This window comes from Passer domesticus, chromosome 5 (assembly GCF_036417665.1).
Source record: "Passer domesticus isolate bPasDom1 chromosome 5, bPasDom1.hap1, whole genome shotgun sequence".
NCBI lineage: Eukaryota > Metazoa > Chordata > Aves > Passeriformes > Passeridae > Passer > Passer domesticus.
Genome location: NC_087478.1, coordinates 16,804,764 through 16,830,109, shown reverse-complemented (window position 1 = coordinate 16,830,109; position 25,346 = coordinate 16,804,764). Strand labels below are relative to the sequence as shown.

Sequence of the window (25,346 nt, the reverse complement as noted above, 5' to 3'; positions counted from 1 at the left end):
TTTCTTTTCTTTTCTTTTCTTTTCTTTTCTTTTCTTTTCTTTTCTTTTCTTTTCTTTTCTTTTCTTTTCTTTTCTTTTCTTTTCTTTTCTTCTTTTTCACCATCCAGTGATGTTGGTTTCAGCATAAATCTTAAAAATATTTATAAAGTATTTTGCCCTTTTTTAAAATCCAAGTAACTTTGCACACCTGTCATGATAAACCACCAAATATCTCTTTTTGCTCTCTAGGCTCTGCTGCTTACCAGTAAAACGATCAGAGGACACTGACAGTGAGACATCTCTTTACATAACCAGAACCTCTTTTTAGAAAGTGCTGAAAGAAACAAGACATACTGGTTTACAACTAGACTTACTGCCAGTCATGCTCACAACACATTGTATAATTGCAAGGCTTAGACAAATACTGCTGCAGCATCCTGTATATGTATCAGCAGAAAAACTCATATACATGACTCCTATGCATGGCTGCACACATTTAAAGTGCATGTGAGGAAGGATAACAGATTTCCAGAAGAGCAATAAAACTTTCACAAAGTCAACAGTGATATTCAGAATTGTGACCAGCACACATAAATTATAATTTTGATCATAATTTGAAAATCTCCCACAGGTCAAAAGTCAATATGTTGTTGCAGAGCCCAGTTTCTTCCATCTTTTTGTTTCCCTCCCCCTCTGTTTTCCTCGAGAAAAGGGGAGTGGAATGAATGAAAACATTCTTCTAGCTATGACTGAAGTGCTTTGTAAAAGTTCCTTTTCATTATTTAATTTCTTGATGAGATAAATAGAGATTCAATCCAAAAATAAATGATGTTGAGACACAAAGAGAAGAACAAATAGTGGTGAAACATTTATGTCAATTATAACCTCTAAAATTAATGTGAGGTTATGAAGTAAAACATGTAAGTCATCTCTTCCTTTTGGATCTTGTGTATGAATCACAAAGGAAAAAGAGCCATTATGAATTATCATGCAGGACATTAAGACAACTCAGATGTAAAATGCCTGTCTTCTCCTTTTTCTTTTTGTAGCAAAGCTACGCGTACCTTTTGCATACAAAACCTGAATAGAAAACTGTATTTCAGACAGGAAAAAAATTGTTATGAAAAAATACTGGGCATGTTAACTGGAGCTGGGTCAATCACAACTAATAGACTTTATATTCTTTTGTTACATCATGATAATATTACAGGAAGAATATGAAAGTAAAACTTGTATTGAAATGCAAATGTGTACTAATAGAAGTTTACTCTTTCAAATAGTGATCAGTAGAAGTTACCTAGTGGGGAAGAAATTAAGATTCAAGCTTCAAACACATGAAGCTAACAAGTCTTAAATACCCTTTCCTGCTGGGGAGAAATTGCTATTAAAAAGTAGAATATCGCCCATTAATCCATTAATCCATTAATCTTTGTCAAGACAAAATCTTTTCTGTCCCCCTGAAAAAATATTTGTCCACAAAAGGTAATTATTTCCTGGTTTTGGAGTACCACAACAGCAATTGTAATCTTTCATATATAGCAGATCTGTGATCTTCATGTGGTCACTCATGGTGTCCCCCAGAGATCCCTGTTGGGCCCAGTCCTGTTTAACATCTTCATAGCTGATCCTTGTGAGGGGATTGGGTCTATCATAAATAATTTTGTAGATGACACCAAATGTGTCAGAATGTTGATCTGCTGGAGGGTAGGAGGGCTCTGCAGAAGGACCTGGACAGTCTGGATCAATGGGCCAAATCCAACAATATGAGATTTAACAAGGTCAAATGCTGCATGCTGCCCTTTGGGTACAACAGCCCCCTGCAGAGCTACAGACTGGGGACAGAGTGACAGGAAAGAGGCCCAGCACCTGTGTGTGCTAGTTGACAGCTGGATGAACATGGACAAGCAGTGAACCCAGGTGGCCAAGAAAGCCAGTGTCATCCTGGACTGTATCAGCAATAGTGGGGCCAGCAGGACTCTTATTGTCCCCCTGGACTCGGCACTGGTGAGGCCAAACCTCGAGTGCTGTGGGCCCCTCAGTTCAGGGAGGATATTGAGGTGCTGGAATGGGTCCAGAGAAGGGTAAAAAAACTTGGTGAAAGGTCTGGAGCACAAGTCCTGCAAGGAGTGGCTGAGAGAGCTATGGTTCTTTAGCCTGGAGGAAACTTGGGGGTGATCTTATCACTCTAAGCTGCCTGAAAGGAGGTTCTAACCAGGTAGGGGTTGGTCTTTTCTCACAGATAACAAGTGATAGGACAAGAGGAAATTACTCCAACCTGCTTCAGGCGAGGTTTAAGTTGGGCATTAGAAATAATTTCTTAATGGAAAGGGTGATTAGATACTAAAACGAGCTGCCAAAGGAGGGGGTGGAGTCACCACCCCTGAAAGGGTTTAACATGATCATGTTGTAACAAAAAATGTAAGGTCTTTCCATTGTGTGTAACCCAGATCCAGTTAATATGTCCAATATTTTTTTCACAGCAATATTTTTTCCTGTCTGGAATACAGAGTGTTCACCATCCCTGGATGTGGCACTTAGTGCTATGATCTAGTTGACATGGTGGTGTTTGATTGTGGATTGCACTTTATGACAGTGTTAGACTATCTCACTAATAATCTGTGTTTGGTTAAAGACTGGGTTGTATGATGTCAGAGGTCTTTTCCAATATAATTGATTCTGTAATCTTCTCTGCTTTGACAGTATCTAGGACCTAATTCTAGATGTGAGCTGACTTCAGTGAATACTATTAACTAATAGTTTAATTCAATCATATTTTGACAAGACTGCCTTTTCAACATACTTAACAAGATTATTATCAAAAGATATTTCTCCACAGGATAACTGCAATAATTTTGTCATTTTAAATAAAAATCAGTTATTTTTTTTTGTTTATTCAGTTTTATTTTCTTCCCTGATTAATTTTTGATTTTTTTTTTCTAATTGATGTTATTTTTAAATTTCACCAGTAACTGCCAATGAAATTTTCTAAGTGCCTAAAAAAGAAGAAAACAGTTATTAAACTACACCAATTCTTCAAATGGCTTATTAATGGTATAAATCCATTTAACTTTATACTATATTGTAAACTGACTAGGCTTGCTAATGATTACATACAGCAAGTTCCATGAAAGCCTTAGTCTATTTATGAATCCATCTGGCAATCAGAACATTCAGATAATCAAGAAAAAAACCAATAAGCAAATATCTCAAAAATTACTTCCTTTCTTCCTTCCCCTACAATCTCTTTTTTTTTTCCTTCCTTGAGAAATGACACTGTCTCCATACACGTACTGCAGACAATAGGCATTTGACATCTTCACACCTTAAAGTCTAATTAGCTTTGGGTTATTACAATCCCTGCATAATGCATAAAATATTCTAAAAATGCAAAGTAAACCACATTTTGCTGTATAATTACAATGGCTGTAATGAATGAAGACAAATGATAAGAAAAAGAGAAACAGGATCTCATTCAAAACAAGCTAGTTCCTAGGGAATATTAGTGATTCAAGAAGAAAGAAAATAATGCACTCGAATTCTTATCCACTGAGCACAATTATGCATTTTATTTTCTTTGCCAGAAGACTGTCTAGAACTGGCTGTACAAGATTCCTCTGAAGACTAACACAACAAAGCACAGACAAATAGAGCATTTTAGCAAAGTCCATACTGTCAGCCTCAGTGTAGGCTGAGGAAAAAAAACAAAACAAGCATAAGGAAAAATTTGTCATAATTCTTAGTAATGGGAAAGTAAATAAGAATGCAACCTTTAAAGTACAGAGAGAACCATACAATGTAAATTTTTTAAGATTCAGAAGAAAAATAAAAGCTTGAATAATCCCACCTTTAGCACATTTTAATTCAGACTGGGTAGAAAAATACCACCAATACACAAAGAAAGTTTTTGCAGTAGATCAGTGGCTTATGCTCAATTGTTAACTGTTTCAGGAGAAAAAACCCTGCTTAGCAGAAATAAGATTACAATGCATTTAGTCTCTATAAGGCAGTGATTAAGGACTGAAAATGTACATCAGTGAGTGTGGGAGAACATACCCAACTGATATCTAACTACTTTAAATGGTGCTAGGATTCAATGCAAATTTAGTACAGTACAAACAAAAATTCTGAGTTTTTCACATTGTTTCTTAGGTTTTCATATTTTGCCCATGAAAAGACTGTATCGAGATACGTCCTTAGAAGACGAGGTTGGAAAAGACTCTATTTGGCTTAATTTCATGTCTCAGAACTCCTTCAGCTCGAAACCCTGTACTCAGATGTGACTGCTGAATGTACTGTTACCATGCTGGCACATAAATATTTGGCAGCAGCACACAATGAAGGAAATTATCAGCAATCCATTTTTATATCAGATGGCAGAAAGTGCCAATCATGCAGTCCTAAAAATAATTCTCCCATTACTACTGCACCAGACATTTCAAAGAACTGAAACTCTTGAGGTTTAATCTTTAAAAATCTCCTTAAAGTTAAGAGCAGTTTTTGCACTGTTCACCTGTAAAAGAATATATATATAAACTGTATACATTAGACCACTTTAGAGAAAGAAAAAATTGGCTGAAGACTCTAACAAAATCTTTAAAAGGAAGAGACAGTCTTGTTAACTCTACAATGGAGGGAAATATTAATTTAAAAAGGGGGAAAGTGTAAATTTGTATTTAACCACAAAAAATGGCTTATATGTTGTTTATGTAATAAGATTATACAAACTTTACTTTTTCACAAAGGAGTAGAAATGAAGATGTGAGCTTATAACAATTTAATATTCAGTCTTTTGGTTTTTGTTTTTTGGGGTTTTTTTCTGAAACATTTAGGTCTGGACCAATAATAATTATACTGTTAAGATTTCAATTATACTAACATTAATTTCATGTTTTTACACATCTATCTATAGAGCTTTTTATACATAATCTTTGCTTTACATGCCTATATAGTTACTTCTGTTTGTCCATATGCTATGCTTTCTTTTTCCCATAAAGAAGATTTTGACCATAAAAAATACACAAGTTCATTTGCAAATTAGATATTGCTGAAGTATAATTAAAAATTTGTGCCAGCTGGAGACAGCAGTTGCTTTGATTTTTAATAGTGTCTGGTAGTAAAGAACTTTCTTATTTGCTCTGGCTTTGTAATCTGTGTAGTCCACACTTGGTTTATAGCCAAGTAACTATGATGTGGCTATTGAGGAATAGTTTTTTTGTTTTTTTTATTGTTGCAATATTGAAGAATTGTAAGCATGAGCTTGGGATCCATTGAATACATATGTTGTAAAAACATATCAAAATTATTCTTTCCCAAGAGAATTCACAAAACAAATCAGGAGATGGATTCAGGGATGCAGGAAATCAAGAGAGACAATGACAGTACTGGTCGGTAAGACAGAAAATATCTTGCTGGGGATGCTTAACAGGATATCTAACTGATACATTAGGAGAGTGATATTTGGAATAGTATGCTGGATAGCTGCCTTAGAAACACAATCTATTTTTCAGTGTTAGGGGAAGAAGTTCATCAGTTCCAAATACAACCTGTTTGAGAGCCTAGTTGCTTCTCTGTGCACGATTACCTGCCAAAACTCTGTGTTAGTAAGGTCACAGACAAAAAGAGGTAAAGTTTAGACCAAATTGCAGCAAAGAAAGATCCAATTTGAAAATGACATCTTGCTTATTGGGTGCATATTAGATAGCTCAGTGTTTTTTTCACCCTAAGAGAAAGGACGCAGAAATTATTTCTAAACATATTGGACTTTGGTTACATTCAAGTAACCAAAGCCCAATTCTTCTTTACACTTTTTCCAATACATAGACTTATCGCAGAGTGACAAAATCTTTTTTGTTGCAGCATGAAAGGAGTGAGATGATGACAAATGTCAAAATGTCAAAGAACATTTGAATGTTTTTTACAACATGTTATGAAGTCCTTGTTTTGTTTGCAATGTTTAAGAACCATCTGATACTTCTTGCAATTAAATGGCTGGAAACCATACATGTCTTGAATTTTGCTCCTTTCATAAAGGGGAATGTGGACATAAAGAATTAGAGAGCAAATATTCTCTCAACAATTTCTGTGTCAAGCAAGAAAATCCCAAAGTGTACATAAGCACTTTAAACTTTTTAGAATCTATAATCTGATACATTAGAATAGGTTAAATATTATGGATTTTTTAATTTGAAAGTGGAAAATAGAAAATGTCAGAGAAGGTCCTTCTTGATTCGTATATCTGTAAAAGTTAAAAGACTGATTCATAATTCAGACAATGTTACAATAGATTCCTGTGAAATCTAGAAAAATATCTATCTAGAAACTAATCTATTTCCCTAACAAGAAGAGTATTTAATACAGTACTGATTGTTCCTGGTGTTAGATGTCCTGTCTATGCCCTCTTCAGGCTGACCTCTGAATAAAAACCATTCATTTAGAGGTTAAGGATTCTAGTTTATATTAAGATTTGCTCTAAATATTGTAGGAGGTAATTTCTTTCATTTTGAAGATATTAAACATCTCTCACACTAGTTACACAACACCAAAGATACAAACATTTTAACAATCCAGTGCAAATTCTGAAAAGGAGACTCTTATAGGAAATGGATATACACTGCAGAATTCATTTCTGGAAACGATGAAAATGAGGGGAACACTGTCCTGGGAAAAGGTAAAATTTAATGTAATTTTTCTGCTTTCAGACAAGTGCATACAACTCTGGAACTGATCCATTCATCCAGATACATAATACTAAATTCCATAAAATATATATGGGAGATACAAATATGCTATTTTAAGAGGTTAGAAAAGAAGAATGAAAGATGGGAGAATACAGGACAGAGGGACACTACTGTATGCTTCCTGATGTTCATAGAGCATAATACCAGGAACAAGTAAATCTGAAACAGACAAAATTCTTCCTTAAAATGGTTTCCAGGTTTTCTTTCATAAGATTTTCTTCTTTTTTTCCCCTAATTTTTTACTTCTGGAAAGTACAGATGTACTTAGCATCAAAAAATGGTTGAAGAGTAAAGATTTGTTAATTTTAAAATCTAAGCTCTATCTTTTGTTTGAGTTTGTTTGTTTTGTCTTCTTTCTGTTGATTATCCAGGCAATAAATCTACTCTGTGCACTTAAAATTGCTGTCATTAAAACTGGTTCTCAGCTCCTCTCACAGCACTTTACAATGGTAAGACAATTCAGTGAATGGTGGAAATGAAGCTTTTTTTTTTTTTTTTTGCACAAGCTTTAGAGATCATCTACCAAATAGTCTCCTAATCTCTATCACAAACATTTCCAAACACCTACTGACACATGAAGGACAAAACCAAACAGAACAGAAAGGCCAAGAGAGCTGAAAGAATAAAAGCACTACAAAGAGAATTATAAAAATCCATAGAACTTCATTTATTTGTTTTAGTGTTCTAAAAGTACATTCAAGACACTTGAAAGTGAGATAAAAAAAGGATTTGTAGAGGGAAATTTACAGAATTAAAATAACTTAATATTTGGAAATTTCCTCTCTGGAGATAAGAATTAAACCTGAAATATATAATCAGAAATAGAAAGCAGAAAATGCAAAAGAAAGCAGAGCTTCTGAAAGTCAATCTCAGAATAGATATACCAATAACTTGGTGGGTAGAAGGAGATAAATATGATTGAGAAAAAAGGAAAAGATGAAAAAGACAGCAGTGTGCCTGCAGGTAGATCAAGAACTAATACATTTTTCTTTTAGTGAAAGAATTAGTTACTATTCCATCAAAATTCTTAAGCTATATGAACTTAAATTATGCTCACAAAAACTTCATGAACCTTTGAAAGGTGGGCCAGGATTCCACAGATAGCACACTATAACAAATGATTCCTTTTATATTATATTTATTTGACAGATCTGCATCTACTGGTACTCTACTCATCCAATAAAAACTATCTACATTTCACATTAAAACCTTTATTTGTAGAGAAACCAGTAAAAAAAAAAAATCTTAGGACTATTCCTGATTTTTTTATTGTTGACAAGAACAACAACAAAAAACAAGAAAGGAGCCTAAAATAATGAGTATGCAGACATTTACCCAGCTTTTGTGTCAAAAGCAAGTAGCAGGTCACTATTAAAACTCAATGTATTCAACTAGTTCTAAGCAATATTAAAAGGCCTCTTAGAGTACCAAGTGGACAAATCAAAAGGAAATGGGAAGAAGAAAAAACTGACAATAAAAGGTGTTTTTTTTGCTTTATTTATTTAATTTTTTATAGAATTCATCTCTACTCAATGTTACTTAGATAAGCATTGCCAGCTGGAAGCTAATTACATTCAGCTGAACCTAATTATTCAAAACGCCTTAATAAGCAAGGACACAATTGCTGTTAAGGACAGACAAGTGTATTGGGCTGAAAAGTGCATAAAAGATTTTAAATCGATGTAGGTTGTTAACCAACAGGTGTGATGCTTTGTTGCTATTCTTTCTCCTTCTGTTTGTGCTGTTAAAACCATGTTATGCTTATTAATTTCACCAAAAAAATAGTCATAGGATTTCCTTTATAGACTCAGATTTAGCTACTGATTTAACTTGTGATGTGAAATAAGGATGTTAAAAGCATCCTCCTGCAGCAGTTCTGGGCCTCCCTCCAGCCCAGGTGCTGGAGCCCAGCCTGGGGACCAAGGGTCTTTTCCCAGGTTCAGGGATGTGTCTGTCATTTCCTGTGGAAAGGTTCAAACAGAAGTGAAGCTAAGCATGTATCCCAGAGATGTAGACACACATGACACAGAGTGGGTAAGGTGGGACATGACCACAGTGGCGCCATGTGCTCCAACCTCCCTGCTCACTGGGGGAATGAGGGAGTAAATTTGAGCCTAGAAAAAAGAGGGTGAGTCGAAGAAAAATTCTGGGTTTTTTAATTTGTTTGTTTCACATTAGTGAAATATATTTTAGTTATTAACCAATAAACTAATTTTCCCAAACTTAGTTTGCATTACCTGTGAATGTATTTGATAATTAAACTCTGTCCTTTCCTTTACCCATGAGCTCTTTCCATTGATTTTTCTACCTCCATCTTATTGAGAAAAAGGGGTGAGGGAATGTGTGGGTGTGCATATGGCAGCCAGGCAAGGTAACCCACCACAGTCACTAGCACACTCTGGGCCTGGAACAGAGTATGAAGCCCTGCACAACCAGAATGACCTCTTAGCTGAGATTTGTTCAGGAAGCTCAATTTGGGCACTCACTTCAGTCCTTTCCACTTGGGTTGGTAGTATATAATTCTATGGTAATCCAGAGGCTTTTTGTTTCAAACAAACATCTAGTCAGGCAACTTTTAAGAATAAAAGCAGAGCTTATCAAAAGTTAAAAGAATGTTCTGAAATTATTCAGTCATCTATAAAATTTGACTTGTGATAAAATTTTGTAAGAGAAATGTTTATAACTTTAGTTAAAATCTGAGCTACAAGTTGTTGACATAATACTCTAAAAAGGTGTTGGCAATAGATTTGTGACTCTAGTGGCTCCTCATGTCAGCCTACCAATTTTATGAATAGGATAGGTATAGTCTGGAAAGAACATAATTACACACCCAAGTGTCACATAAACCTTAGAAAATCTGCACACCCTCTAACAAAAGTAAGTTCTTTAATGTCACTTGAAATCTGCCAGGGTGTTTGTAGATAAAGACTGACAGAATTTCTAAAGTCCTTTTGTGAAACATAGTTGCTGTAAAAAGGAGAAAGGAAGTAAAAACCATCACAACAACCCCAAGACTTTGTACAGTATATGAGAAAAATGCTTCTTGATTTGAGAATCTAGATCTGAGGATCTAGGAAGACTTTTTCAGTTAACCCTCTACACAAGCACAGCCTCACACAATTTTTAAACAGTCACATATGACTGTTTTCGGTGACCCTTCAGAACTAGTGTGTGATAGTTCTGCTGTATCATGTTTTCAAGCTTTCCTCCCATCAACTGTGCAGCGTGCTCTTTACTGCTTCATCTCATAACATATGAATGTTCCTACAATCTTTGATGGCAAGCAGTATAAGGCAGTATTTTTAGAGTCATGTAAGAAAAGCATTGCTCTTCAAGAATTTAGTTTCAGGATAGAGCTATGTTTGAAGTAATATAATGAGATCCAAGAAAGGTAATCAAATGGCTGATAGTATCCAGGCCCTATAATGCTTTTTCATCTCTAGAAACCAGAGCTTACTTGTAATTGGAATGCTGATTTCACAGTTCAGCAAAAAAGGATATGCAAATTCTGGCAATAACCATTGCAATAGAGAATTGACACGTTCTCCTAGCCTCTTAAAAGCTTTTGGGATAGAAGGGGAGAAAAAATCAATGCAGACTGCACAAAGAAGAGAAGGTTTATCATAAATTGTTCTGAAAACAAAAAAGTAAAGTATTAACAGCAGTCATCAACTGTGAGATATTTATTATTAAAAATGTATAAAAGATAAGGTTATTGTAGTATTCATTCAGTTTTTTACAGATTCATTCAGATTTTACAGGTTTAAATTATTTTAGGAAGACTCTTAATTAAAAGTAGAGTTAAGCCTGCACTGAGACTTTTCTGAATTGACATGCAAGGAGTTGTCTTCAGCAGCAGCCAGATATGTTTGGACCACATATCCTTTTTACAGAGCTAAGAAAAATGAGGAGCAACTTGAAGAAGCAGAGCCAGGCCCAGGAAAAGCAGCCTTAATTACATTTCACATATTTTACTCCATTACCATAAGCTCTGAGTATGTTCAGTAATGCTAACACTCAACCAGAGGCTGATTGCTTGAGGAAGGATGGTGGAGCTGCTTTGCTGTTACCTTGAAGATTTGTCTTCATTACAGGAGACAAGAGCAGTATGTTGTCCATCACATTCTCCCCTTGGATAGATTATGAATGTCCATACTATTTTCTTCCTAGGAGAAATTAAGAAATTAGGGTGCATAAACATATGGTGATAAGGTGTGGAATATTTCTGTCAGATATATTCATCAGGAGTATCTAAACAGAACTGATCAAAGTAATATTTAGAAAACAATGGGAGGAAAAATAAATATAGTCACCTTTTCAAGAATTTCTACACTCATAATATTGTAGTCTTATAAAATAAAACAGATTTTTCTTACACTCCCTCCCTTCTTCACATTAAAAAAACTTAAGATTTCCTTTCTTCATTCATGAATATCCTTGAGAATATGCAAAACAAAATGCATGGTACTTTCTATCTGAGAGTCATACTGTTACCAATCAGCTGTTTTCAGTGTTGTTCAGTGTGGCAGGTAATAACTGTCCATATATCTGGAGTCAGTAAATAAAGGCATAAAATATGAAACTGCCTATAAATATGTAAATTTTCTTAAAAGTTTAAAAAACATTTGGCATCAACGATTTTTATTACGATGTTTCTGTTATTGCCCCTGTAGTTTAAAAGTACTAGTATTCATCAAGGATGTTAAATAGTAATAATATTTTGTTAAATCTGTAGAATTTTTGTTGCTGAAGTTAGGCCCCTGAAATTTTACATACAGAAAACAAATGGGAGAATATTTAAAGCTTTCCAGAATCTCCAAAACTAAAAAAATATATCTTAAAAAATAAGTGGGAAATGTCATATGAAAAAGGAAAATCCATAAGATTTTTGAACACTGGTAAGTAGAGAGCATAAAGCTGATTCTCTGTGTATCTCACCATGGCATTGTCCTTGGTCACTGAAGGGAATCCTTCCAGCTCTCATGGTTTTGTCCTTGTATTTTTGGATTTACTATGGAGGGATCACCTGCTTGACTGACAAAAACCCACAAAGTTTTCTGAGATATCTAATTGTCCACTTTCAGAGATATCTAATTGTCCATTTTTTCATATTAATCATTTTAACATAAATCTGTGCTAAAAAGTTGATGATTTATACTTTGGACTCCAGGTGGCCAAAAAGAATCTCTTTTAGTTTACTGATGTTCTGTGATAGTTCACTGAGACATTCACACTAGAAAGTGAAATTCAATAAACAATCAGGTGTATGGCACCTCTTTCTCCCAGTATACCTCTACACTAGTACACTAGACTATTCTTTGTGCAATAGGCAAAGATGTTTTTACAAGTATTTCCAACCTATATGTTTCAGAAAAGAAAGGATTTGGCATTTTTTTCCCACCTTCAGATCTAGAGAGACTTTCCATACCGAAAGGAAGGAAGATACATACTGCTGAGCTGTTTGCTATTCATCTTCCATTCTTTAGAGAAGACCTTAATACTGACCTTTTCAAAGGAACCAACTGGAAATATAGGAAAACCAACAACATGGGAATGAGAAGGTAAAATCTTTATTATCCGGATCTGAATTTTACACTGCCTCTTCTTTGTTATTCTCCTTTAAAAATGCTTCAGTCACTCCCCTCACAGCCAGAAACATGGTGACTAAGTCAGCATCACAGTTGAGTGATTGCATAGAAGCAAAGATTTAATAATGGATTGACAAATTAACTAGTTTTTAACTACTACATTCGAATACTAATTCTTCATCTACACTAGATTTGTTAAAAAAAAAGAGCATTAGAAAACCACCAGCTTGAAAATACATTATTTTAAATGGATCTTTATCTGTTAAGCAGTGAAAATAGAGAGAAAAAGAAAAGACAGGAGAGATTCAGGCTAGTTGTTACCATGTTCTATGAAACACTGCATGGGGTGATTCTACAGAAAGCAGGTTCCCCGTGGGGTTTGCTAGATCAATTTTTTGTAACAGACAACCTCTGCCTTCTCAATTCAACTTTTCCAAGCTGCTCCAAATCTGATTCCTCCTTAAAGCTTCCCTTTTCATCATGTCTTTCCTTTATAAATTTCTGACTTCATGAGCGTGCAAATGGCAGTCATTGTGTGTATAGCACAGTGGGTTTCAGCGGAATACAAGCAATGTGTTCATATTCTCTGTAGTCTCATTGTATCTCCTTTGCCAGTGAAATAAAAGAATGTGCAGTAAAACCAGAGGTGATTTTCATTTTGAACTACTTTGGTAAGACAATACTTTTTCAAAAAGTATTTAGTATTCTGCAGTCATACTACCACCTCTCAAAAACACAACAGTATTTCAAGTAACCTCCAGGCTAAATAAAGTTTATTCAAGGTCACGGCCTTTAATGAGATCCCAGGATATCCCACAAAAGTTATTGAATATATTGAAGTGTATGCCTTGACTAACATCATAAATACTTTACTATAAAGTAGACTCTATTTTCTTAAACTGCAAGGAAGGAAATGAATTAAGTTCATCTTAAAATTTCTCTGGCGAAGCACTCATATTTTTAGATTATAACATCTTTTCTATGATATTAAAGATCAAAAAACAGACATGCATCTGTGTATACAGATAACCTTTTTAGTGAAAAGGTGATGCCTGAGGTGAGGAAATAAATCTCTACAGCAAACTATTAATTTTAACCTTATTATTACTATTAATAAGTATTATTAATATTAGCATTTTCATAAGTATTTGAAAATAAGGAAACATGCTATGAAGCAAAATACTCTTTAGTGAGACATTAAAATCTTTATAATGCAGCAAATTTTCATGGCTTATATTTTATAAATTTTTTTTGAGTTCTTGAAATGTGGAAGTATTAATTAAAATGAATATCTGAAATGAAATGTCTTAGAATTGAAATTCCATCTTGACAGTTGTGTTTTCTGGAAAAGTTATTTATGTTGGTAACACTCCTGAAGTCTCAGAGAAACTCCTAGATTTCATTTCTAACTGTCAGCAAGCAGACAATAAATTTAAAATTCTAAGAATTGGCTTTCTGTAAATTCATGTTCCCTGTCTTAACAAAAATCAGAAGTTCTGAATATCAGTCAGTACAAAATAGATGATCAAGTGAAAATTAGATTAATGAACATGTAGAAGTTATTTTTAATAGTGCTGAAAATATTAAGTGGTCACAGCTAAACTCTGAAGAAATTATATTGAAAGAAAAGGCACATAGAGCTTCAGTGCTTGATGTCTCAGGCAGACTTCATTTTTTCTATGAGACTTTTTTTTTTCTCCTCTTACTTAGTTCTCATTTTGTGGGATCCTTTTCTTGCGGTGGCCACTGGGTTGGAGTCCAGAGCTGTCTGGGTGTGTCTAGATTGTTACTCTGTACCATGCATATCATTGCTGGGAGTTGGTGGGGAGAAAAGGCAAACACATTTTGATTTTGTCTTGGTGGTCTCATGGAGCTTGGTTGGGATGGTGACTACCTTTTCGTGTGTGAATCACCTTCTCTTTTGTATACTTCTGTCACTAATATAGTTTCTGTTACTGTCTGCTTCTTGTCTCATTGCTGTTATCAAGCAAATTTTTCTCAACTAGAAACTCTGCTTTTTCTTGCTCTCACCAGAGAGGGTATTAGGAGGGAAGCGGCTGAGTAGGATTTAATTTCCAGCTGACTTTAAACCACAACACTGATATTTGAATTTTTTTTCTACTAACTATTAACAGTAATCCAAATTATTTTGTGGCTTGTTAAACATATACTATAAAATGTTATATTCCACTTTATTGTCAAATGCCCTGAACAGAATATTTTAGCTCATAACTTTAAAACATGCAGGACTGCCAAATTTTCTGCTTCCAGCATATACAGGACAAATTATCATCATTGTCACTTCTTCCTCCAGGGATGCTGAACATGTCCAAAAAATCAAATTTCTGAACATTATCATTTTCACTGAGATGTGTCATAAAAATCAACAGTGGAGATGTATCGCAAAGGTAACTTCCTTTATTTTATCTAGTTACAAAGTTGTATTTAAAATAATACCCATATTCCTGAGTTTTATAAATTACAGAATTAGGAATGGTCACCATCTTGTGACCATTGTGAATATTGTATATTCTTTACGGATGGTTTGCCAACTAATTATAAGATTTTTCAGTAGTTTTTCTGGCTGAGAAGGCAATGCTCATTTCCTCTTCTGTGATAAAGGTAACTAAAATTGAGAAAAAAGGCAAATAAATACTCTTAAATGATCCAGGAAAATGGGAATTCTGTTCATGTCTACTTCTGCAGGCAATAGATATTGGGGATATGAGGTTTAAACCCCCCAGAAGAATTATAGTCTTTTATTTTTGTCTTTTAATTTCTATGAAATTTTGCTGTTTCACACAGGAAGAATAGTGGAAAACATGGAAATGGGAGGTGTGTATTAGGGTGATGGGGGGGGGGATTTTTATCTTGTATCCAAATTTTAAAAATTATGTTTAATTCAACATTGTTATTTAAACCTGTTTTAAAACTAACCAAACAAACAAGCAAATAAAAAACCTACAATCAAATAAAAAAACCCTTATTTCTTATTTGATCAGAGAAACCAAGAACCAAAGTTCTTCCCTTTTCTGACTCCATTGAAAAGAACTGCCCAGCCTTTTACTTTTAAATTTATTTGCTCTATAGCTATCTTTAAGATGGAGAGACCTCATATATGGAACCTGTCAAGGAACACACAGAGATGACTGTGAAGATCTTTATGTGTGTTTATTTGTGTACTATAATGTTTCCTGATTTGTCTAAAGGACTTCCAAAAAGAAAATTAAAACAGGAGCCATGGATACTGAACATATTTTCTACTGCAAATTTCTCTGTGACTTATCTTTCTGAAAGCTTATTGTCTGTTTCACTTATCAGTTTCCAAACTAGAGGAAGGTCAGATTTCAGATTTCTCTAACATTTAGAGAGTTAAATCACTTCATGAATATTTATTTCTTAAAGGACTCATTTTTTTAAGGTCTCAGAGACAAAATTGATTCCTTAGATAAATCCTTTTCTACATTTGCTTTTTGAAAAATGTTTGGAATTGTTAATGATATTACCTAGATTTTCTATATTTTTCTTATTTATATACTTTTAACAGCATTTATAATGCATTATGTTTTTTCAAGCTTCACAACTTGGTCTCACATTAAGTTCACACCTTAATAAAAACCACTACTTTATATAAATATAAGGCTTTCTTTCTTACTTTCTAGCTTTCTTGCTTTACAGGAAAGTTGATGAAAAAAACACATACATTTTCATGACACAATTGAGGAAGAGACCAGGTTTCAGTAGACTTGCAAGGTGAATGGATCTTCAACACCTTCTGTACTTCCCAGCACAGCTCCTGCAAGAATTCTCTGTCAGCTGCTCTCATTTTCCTCTTTTCTTGTGTACAGGTAACCTGCACTGATCAGTCTCTTAGTTGTACTATCAGGCTCAACAGGGTTAATAGAAAAATACACACACGCAACAAAAAGCAACTCCACTACCATCTCCCCTGTTCTCATATTTAGAAGGGAAGGGGATAGGAATGAAAATGCTATAATAATTGCCTTGATGTATTCACTTAATTCTTTGTCCATAATTTGGATTTTGCAGTCACTGAAGTGTGCCCTCAAAGTAAAAATGTAAAGAGGAAAATGAAATATATGCTTGAAGGATATCTTCCTGATGGACATTTTTTTCTCATTTGTGAGAGCATTTGAAGGATAAGGAGAGTCAGAATGTTGTTGGTTTATGTACTAGAATTTCCTAAGGAATGGCCTACATAGGAAAGTACTCATAGTAGTTATGTCCCTGTCTATTCAGAAAATGGGTTTCAAAAATGATCTTTTAAAGTTGTAGATGACTGAAATTGTTGGTGAAGTTTATTCCTGGTTATTATTGATGAAGTGTTATTTACAACTCTATGAATAGATGAGTACAAGAGAAAAAAAGCCTTAAGGTGATATTCTATGCACATGTAAATTAGTGTATTTCTGTTGTCCTTAATGAGATTGGACTAATTTACACCAATTAAGAAGTGATTACATTAACATTAACTGTCAAATATTACATTTACAAGTTTAGTATGGGTAATACTGCTTCAGAGTTAAATTTTCTTCTTGTACACTGGCATGTTTCCTATGTTCTTTAAGAAAGAAGAATTTTTGTTCTCGTTTCCAGATTTTTTCAATTCCAGAGCATATCTTACTATAGATGTATTTTTAGAATGATATTGAGGCTGAGTAGCTAAATTTAATTACATGATCATGTGCTGGGTCACTGTCTTTTTCCTTTAGGGTACTGGTATTTTCATAACTGATTTACACTAGCAGCTGTGAAGCTGCATACATTTAAAAAACTGACTGTTTTCTAAGTTAAATTCTTCCTATCTGAGAGAAAGACATAACACTGTTAAAGCATAAACATTAATTTTGCAGATATTTTTGTGTCTACAGGGGCAAGATAATCTATTTTCAATTGTTTTACAGATCACCATGGAAGTACTGTCTGTGCTTTGGACAGTAGAGTATTGCACAAGAAATTTTTGATGTAGAAGAAAAGCTAATGGATGTATTTTAAAAGAGGACAGACATAGAATGAAAAGATAACACTAAATAAGGATGCAGTCTTATGTGTACATTTGAAAGCAGAAAGAAAGGCTAGCAACTTTATGTAGATTCACAGTTTTAAAGTTTCCTGCCATATTTATATCCTAAATGAGCCTGGGGTCACAATGGAAGCTTTAGCGTTGGAGGAGACTGTGGAATACTAAACTGATTTCATACTCTAAGGTTACCAAATAGAGTTCTAAAGTTTACAGCACTTTCTGTAAATTATTATTCCTTGCCTGTGGCTTTCAATCATTGAAATGGTTTGGAAAACAACTCAATTGTAATCTAGTTTTGAAAATTTTAGTAATAGAATTAAAATTCAGAATATATGCCCTGTGTTTAACTGACTATACCAATTGAGAAATAATGGCTTATAAACATTTTGCCAATGTAAATAAGAAAATACTTAATCAAAAGCAATTGTGTTGTGTGGGTAAAAACATTGCATAATCTTTACTCAAGTTGTATTATATATTAATATATAAAAAGCTGAGAATATTAAATTTGTGACACACTACATTCCTACGCATCTCCTATTTGAAAATCCTTGTTCAAACTGCATGCTGTGCAGTTCCTCCAATGCCTCTGTACTCTCAGAAGAATGAACAGGATAAATCAAAAGATCAAAAAGGGGGCACACTGCTCTCCAGAGAGCAATTAATGATCATTTGCATAGTCTGTACAATTTAATTATGAAACAAAAGCCATGTGTCCCAACTGGTGGCTGAATTTTACTCTACCATTTCCCATAGGAAATGATAGGAAAACAAAATTTAGCAGAAGAGTCATGTGCATACTTGCATTTCGGGGAAATCAGTAGTTTTCCACATTTTCTTAACAACAGATAACTTTCTATTTGTATCTGTTTTTGATCACTTCCTTCTTTGTTCTGGGTCAGTATTTTATGACTTCACAGAATTTTTTGGTAGTGTTCTTCAGTGTAATCACCACCATCCTCATGCCACTAGAATGATTGTCACAGGAATCGTTATTTCTTGAATAGTCTTAATTTATGGTTAAATGTCTCGTTCTCCTGGTTAGTTGCTATTTTACATCTCTCTGCTTTACTCTTCTCCCTTTTCCCTCCATCCATGCCCTCCTTTATTCCTGAACTTTGTCTGTACCACCTTGGCTCCACTGAACCTCTGAGTATCTACAGAATGGCACCTGCAAGGGAGGGCATAACCAGGACTGAGATCACTCATGGTGCTTGGCTTGTTGACTGGACCACAGATGCTCAGTGCTTGTATTTCCTGATCAAAATCCAATAAAAGCTTATTATCTGCCATAAATCTTTGTCTCCACACAGCTTTCAATACACGTCACGTGCATTAGCATTCAAGCTTTAGCCTGTCTTTCATTTTTGTCAAGTTATCCAAACATTCTTTTATTAGGAGTTTTTTTAAACTCCAGGAGTTTGTCTGGTTTGTTTGTTTTTTTTTTTTTTGTTTGCTATAGCCAAAGGTTCATAGGTTCTTTGAAAAAATTGTTTTGGAATATAACTCAATTATATTATTAATTCCACTTAATTGTTAAGTAACATTGATAATTGCATTGTAAATTTTGGCAGATTTAAGACCAATGAGAATTTTATAGGAAAATACTGACTGGAGAGGATTTCATAAAAGTATTATAAAATGAAAATTCTTTGGCTATGAAAGCATTATAAATGTTTTGTAAATATTTAAATCCAAAGTGTATCCTTAGAGATATAAAAATTTTGACATTTTTTTTTAGAAATAAATTTTCAAAGTTAGGATATTCATGCCTTTTCCAAAAAATATATTTTTTTAAGTGAGGATATGAACATCTATTAGTTTTCTGGAATAGGAACTAGATTCCTTTGTTAAACCAAAGGCAGTGTTCATAGGAGTGGCAGATATTTCAGAAGATTACTAGGAGCTCAGAACCCTTCTGGGAAAGCAGCTATAATGAATTAGTTTCCTCTATGATATCTGGATATGCTTGCCCATAGAAAATTGAAATAATTTTATATGTTATTCCATTTTCTATGGTAATTCCTGCATAAACTGGAGATTTATAAATTCTAACATATAGAATGAATGAACATCATTAGACATATTTTAATAAACCCGAAAAAAATGTGGAGTTACTCTTCAATGCTGGTCAACAAACTGTAATATTCTTCACAATCTAACAACTTCTTGTAACTGCAGGAAAGGCTTCAATTATTCTTTTGTGTTTTGTAATTTCCCTTCTCTATACTTTCACATTATTTACCTCAAAAAAGAGAGCAATAATGCAATATAAGTCAAAGCTGTCACCGTAAGAGTATTGAATGGTAGAAGTCACCTCTTAAGAGCAAAGAGTGCTCCTGAAAAAGGAAAAATTTCAATTTATAGTTCAAAATAAAAAGACCAGCATGGATGGAATAAATGGGAAATAAATATCCACACTGAACTTGAAAATATGTCCACTTTTCAATATTACTAAATGTATTGAGGTATCTGTCTCTGGTGGAGTGGGAGCTTCATACAAAATTTGTTAGAGAACCCTTGATGTTGAGCCACAAGTTGCAGAAAGGACTTTATACTTTCTGAACTCCTTCTGAGAAAAGACCCTGAGTGTGACCCTAGACTTTGTCAAGGATTTAAGTAACATTACCTGACAAGATTAAAGATTGAAAATCAGATGTATTTTTATAAAATTATTATGAAATGATTAGATAAAATATCTTAATCATAATTATTTACTAGTATAAAAGCTAAAACAACTTGTACTGTATAGTAGAGGATAGTGCACTGTATCAAAGCAATTATTAATAAAAAGAAACAATTGTTAAGTAGAGATTGTTATAACTCACCATACGTTTTCTTGTGTGCAGATCTCATTCTCTTAACCCCAAGGAGTATCCCTGGGGTATGGGGGGCAGGGCATCCTCTACCCAAGTGAGGAATCTTCATCCACTTCAAAGAAGATGTTAGAAGATACTAATTGTATGAAAGTGGACCTTCATAGTGGAAAATTATGACTGTTAGTTATATGTATCCAGGTGAACTTATTCTGCCAAGTCTTTCCCGACCTTATCAGAATGTTAATTCAGGGTTAATTGCCAGACTGGATTTTGTGTAATTCAACACCAAAACCAGCATATGGTGCCCACCTCAATCCACCAATAATGACTTTGCAAATAGGATATTTTCTGAATTGCTTGACCACATTCCAGGGCAGAGCATCCAAGGCAGAGCACCCTGACACAGCATCTTAAATATTTCAGAAGAAAATATGACCCAGAGGCATGATTTCATACAAAAAGAGCTTTGATGCTCAAGAGCTCAAGTATACATTATTTAGGCTCCTGGATCATGGAGCAGAATTATTAATCTGTATTAGCAGTATTGCTTCTAAAAGCACAGTATTAGTATCAGACATCCCAAAGAATATCCCAAATAGTCTTCTGAGAGACACATGACTGCAGGAGACATTCTTAGCATCTTGAGTATGAAGCAGTAGCATGCCCAGAATAATCCTTCATTTCTAATAAACATTGCTCATGGAACTTTGTCCGAAACCCTGAGCACCCTCCAGTGGTGGGTTCCACTGGTCTGATAAAAAAACTGTGCACTCTAGGCAATGGCCCTTGTTACAAGACTGTCATCACAGGTAAATGTACTATAAAGAGTCATTTTCCGTGGCAAAAAAAAAAAAAAAAAAAGGTGAAGCGATGACTCAAAATATGTTTCCTGTCTCTAATAACTTTACAATAATGTAGAGAGCACTGCAGGAAAGAACTGTTAGGCTGTAACAAATCATTGAGAAGAAAAATGTGAAAGTATAACTCCATAAACTTGTGGTTCTTCTGACATGCTGAGAAACCTTGATATATATGTCTGCATACATATTCTTCTTATCTCTTACTACTTGATTTCCATACAAGGACAATGAGACTGATTTTTTCTAAGGGCAATTCACTGGACTGACATCTAAAATTCTTGGGATTCTTCTTTGTTAGAATTTAATTCTGAGCCTTGTTTATAAAGTAAAGCAAACAAAATTTTCAAAATGTACTTAGGAAAGTCTGTTAATGTAGAAATAGGGTAGAAGGTTATTTTTCATGGTTAGTTATGCAGTAGAATAAGTCATACTTCTTTTATCCTGAAGGTAGCATGCACAGTGTATCTCCATATTTTCTTAATAAGCCCAAATTATAATTTTATAATTATTCACATTAAGATTAAATTTTGGCATGAAGTAATTTTTCTCAGTGTCCTTTATTAAATTTGATAACTAAGTTTTTTGCCTTCCTCAAGCCTCAAGTATATTCAAACTAACATATGCTTTCTTTCAGTGTTTTGCCTGTAGCAGAAACATATAGTATTCCCCTGGCCTTGGCAATTTAATTGTTGGAAATCCATTTTCTTATTCTGAGTTGTAGTTTTATTTCCCCTTAATACAAACTTTTATCTGGACTAATGTATGCAACCTTTTCAGTATGCTGTTAAAATGACATATTAGTGTAATTCACAATAGCTGTAGACATTAAGGAAATTTAATTCTCAAGGAAATCACCAATTTTGTGTGCGGTACATGACACAGTAAATAATGACATTTTTTTGCTATTATTTCTGTAATTTTAAGTGAATCTGCTTATATTTTTTAGAAATTTTTATTCAATTCAATTAAATTTACCTGTTCTATTCTAAACCCTAAAATGTCACAAAAAAGCATCAGTGCTTGGTCAAAATTTTAGATATGCAGATGTTTTTCTTAATTTGTTTCTTAAAGAATAACAGTATTGAAATATGAATACTTATATTGTCTGATTTTTCTTCACATTACATTCTTCTGTCCAGCTAGAACTTGATTTTTATTTTCATTTTTTAGTGAGTGAAATGGAAAATTTTGTGCAAGGGAATTGATAGATAAAAGTACACTGTTGAAAGCACAATAGAGAGACATAAAATAACTGTAATATATTTTCAGTAAATAGCCTTTTTTCCCAATATTAAGAGCTAGAATAGCATAGTAGATCTTTAATCCCTAAATTTGACAAAGAATTCCCTAAATGCAAAAGGGCAGCCAACAATTGCCTTTTGTCTCCTCCCCATAATAAGCTACTCTTCGCCAAAGTAGTACCCTACCCCAGAACTCTAAAATAACTTCATCTAAAGATGTTTTATTGAAGTCCCAGATGCTCCTCAAAAGTCCATCTATTTTGTTTAGTTCTTCATTTTTATTTAACTATGGTCTATTACAAATATAAAGTATTTAAATAAATAAATATAGAAAATTTACAATGCATATGCATGTACAATATATACAGATGGTACTAGGAGCTAAACTGAGGTCAGCTCCACATTTATCTGTATGCTTTATCACTGTGCTATGAAGTAGGACATATTAACAGAAAGTATTTTTAATATTATTTTTATATTCAAAGCATTAGTTTGTTCTATCAGTTCGCTTTCATATTTGACCATAGAGATGTTGTGACTAGTTTCCTAATCTTCATATTTACATTTGTTTTATTCCAGAAACTACCACACCAGTGCCTTTCTGGCCTACAGTGACTCTTACCATCTATCTCATATGGACATTCACCTTCATGTACCACCTTTCCTGCAGTCACACAGCTTTATGCCATATTTCTATTCTGTTTCATTCTGTCAAATTTGCAGAAAGAGTTCACAGATATATTTTACACTGAGACTTCTGTGTTGAATGATTGCATGTGTTAAGATTGAAAAGTACTTTGTCATAATTAGCAGCCTGTGTCTCTGCCAGCAGTGGAAATCTAGGTAGAAGGAAAATAAAGAGACTGATAAAAAAAAAACCAAACAAGTAAACCATCTCGTAGGGAAGAAGAATCAGCTGGACACTACAGAAAAAAGACACAGTTCATCATTATACAGCAACTGAACTGAATTAATTTTCTAAGTAGAAATCAGAAAATATTGCTTGAAGGAAATACTCTTGAAATACCATTGAATAATTATGATTAGAGTCTAAGAAGTACTTAACATGAATTTTGTGACGCTTGATGATTAACGCCTTTGAAAATTCCATTTATCATTCTTTACCACTGAGATGAAAAAGCAGTGTTCATGAGACATTGTCACGTACCTAGAATACCTGAAGCCACAAAAGGCTATTGCTTCTTTAATTTGCACATGTTGGGAGTAATCTATTAAAAAACAGAGGTATTCTCCATGAGGAAACATAGTTTTAGTGTTTTCTCTGGAAATATGCACATATGAAGTACAAGTAAAACATAATTTTCATATGTGAGATCAGTGATTTGGGTCATTCGTACCAAGGGTGGAGGAACTTACTGATGCAATTGGAAATACAATGGCACAAGTCCTCTTTCTTTCACTTTGACTTCCTCATCCCATACTGAGATTACTGTAGGAGCTTCTGACCTGCTGTGTACATCCCTAATTCTTCAATGTCACTACTTTCTGTCTTTAATTCTAAAAGTAAAAATAAATAAACTTTTACAGAGATCCACTTAATTTAACACTATAAATATAGGTAAATTTTAATCAAAAGAGGTCTTAATTAAAATAATAAAAGTGGATATGAAATTTATGTCATCATTAATAATTTACCTCAAATACTTCATATCAACTTAAATATACCGATATTTTGAGTTGTAATGAAAAGTGAGAACGCAATTTATGGCAATGCTACACAATGCTAAAAGTTTTCTTTCCAGCTAAAGGTACTCTCTTGTAGCCTAAATCTAAAATGTTATTATAAATTAGTTACTGTTGCAATGTAAAATAGAACAGTCTCGCTTCAGGTGTCCATTAAATATGCATCTTCCAACTTTTAAAAAAAGACGTTTCAAAATGAAAAATTGTTGGCGCCAACTTGTTCAATTTCTAAGTTGTATTAGGTGGCAGAAATTACTTAGAAAATTATAGCCTCTGGATAAAGCAGAATGTATAAAAACTGCATCATTTTACATCTCAATAGCCTACGCTGAGTGCATTAATCAAGTGGAGGCAGTCATCGTGGTAATCAAATAGACACCTTTTAGCCAACCTTGCAGATTTTTGTTACTAATGGGCTTAAGGTTTTCTGAAATGATGTTAAACATCATTAAGAATGACACAGGTCATATTGTACAACATATTGCAAGTTGCTAAGTCAGAGGGGAAAGGAAAACAGCATCTTGTATTGAACAACTCTAGGGTTTACTACAGGCAGGAGACACCCATTGCTATTTTCCATCTCATCATTGCTAGAATCAGCAGACTTTTCTAGTTTACTTCTACTCCACACCAGAAAACAACATCTGGAGCAAAGTAAGAAAATATGCACTGTTTTTCCGCAATATAAAATAAATGAATGGCATAAAATTAAGATTTCAAGAGGCATTCAGTGGCCTACCATGTATGTTTATATGGTGTTTTCAGTGTCTATATGATGAATAAACAATATCCCTCTCACTTTCTTTTTCAAATACACAATTTAATTAGCCAAACTTTTAGGGGGGCTGTCTTAAATTTGTGTTTGGTGGAATTTTTCCCACAGGCATTCTTCTATGTATATATCCATCTTCCATTTCTTCGCCACTCAATCAATGTCTAAATTGGAAATTTTCATTTTTTCCCCATATTCCTTTCAGTATGCATTTGTTTTTAAATTTCTTTTCTTTCCTTTTTTTTTTGTGTGTCTCTTTGTGTGTCACATTTATTTGTTTCCAGTCTGTCTTCCTATGAATTTGTAATTCTTTTCCTGTACACCTTTATTATTGTCTGCTTTCCTCTCCCATATGTTTTTCTCTCTTCTTAATGTCTTTTTTTTTATTATTCCTTTTGTTCCTATATACTCTGCTGCATACTTTTTTCAACATATACCTTTTTTGTCTCCCCTCTTAGCATTATTTTTTGTTATTCTGACAGCAGTAAAAGATTGCCATCCTTTGTTGTATTTCACACAAAATTATTTTATAGATACACTTCTTTCATAAAAAGAATGGTGGGTATAGTAGCAACATTTTTCAATTGTTCAAAAATTACTGG

At 33.8% G+C, this 25,346-nt stretch overlaps 1 long non-coding RNA gene across 2 annotated transcripts; it reads left to right on the top strand.

Moving 5' to 3' along the window:
- The first annotated feature begins 1,830 nt into the window (after window positions 1-1,830).
- Window positions 1,831-23,018, top strand: LOC135301257 (uncharacterized). Of its 2 annotated transcripts, XR_010362993.1 has the most exons (5): window positions 1,831-2,194; window positions 12,124-12,277; window positions 14,619-14,712; window positions 15,983-16,057; window positions 17,230-17,715. It is a non-coding gene; the product is annotated as an uncharacterized LOC135301257 (long non-coding RNA). The 2 variants fall into 2 exon arrangements; XR_010362994.1 differs by lacking the exons at window positions 1,831-2,194; window positions 15,983-16,057; window positions 17,230-17,715 and adding exons at window positions 8,694-8,844; window positions 22,848-23,018.
- The last annotated feature ends 2,328 nt before the right edge of the window (window positions 23,019-25,346 follow it).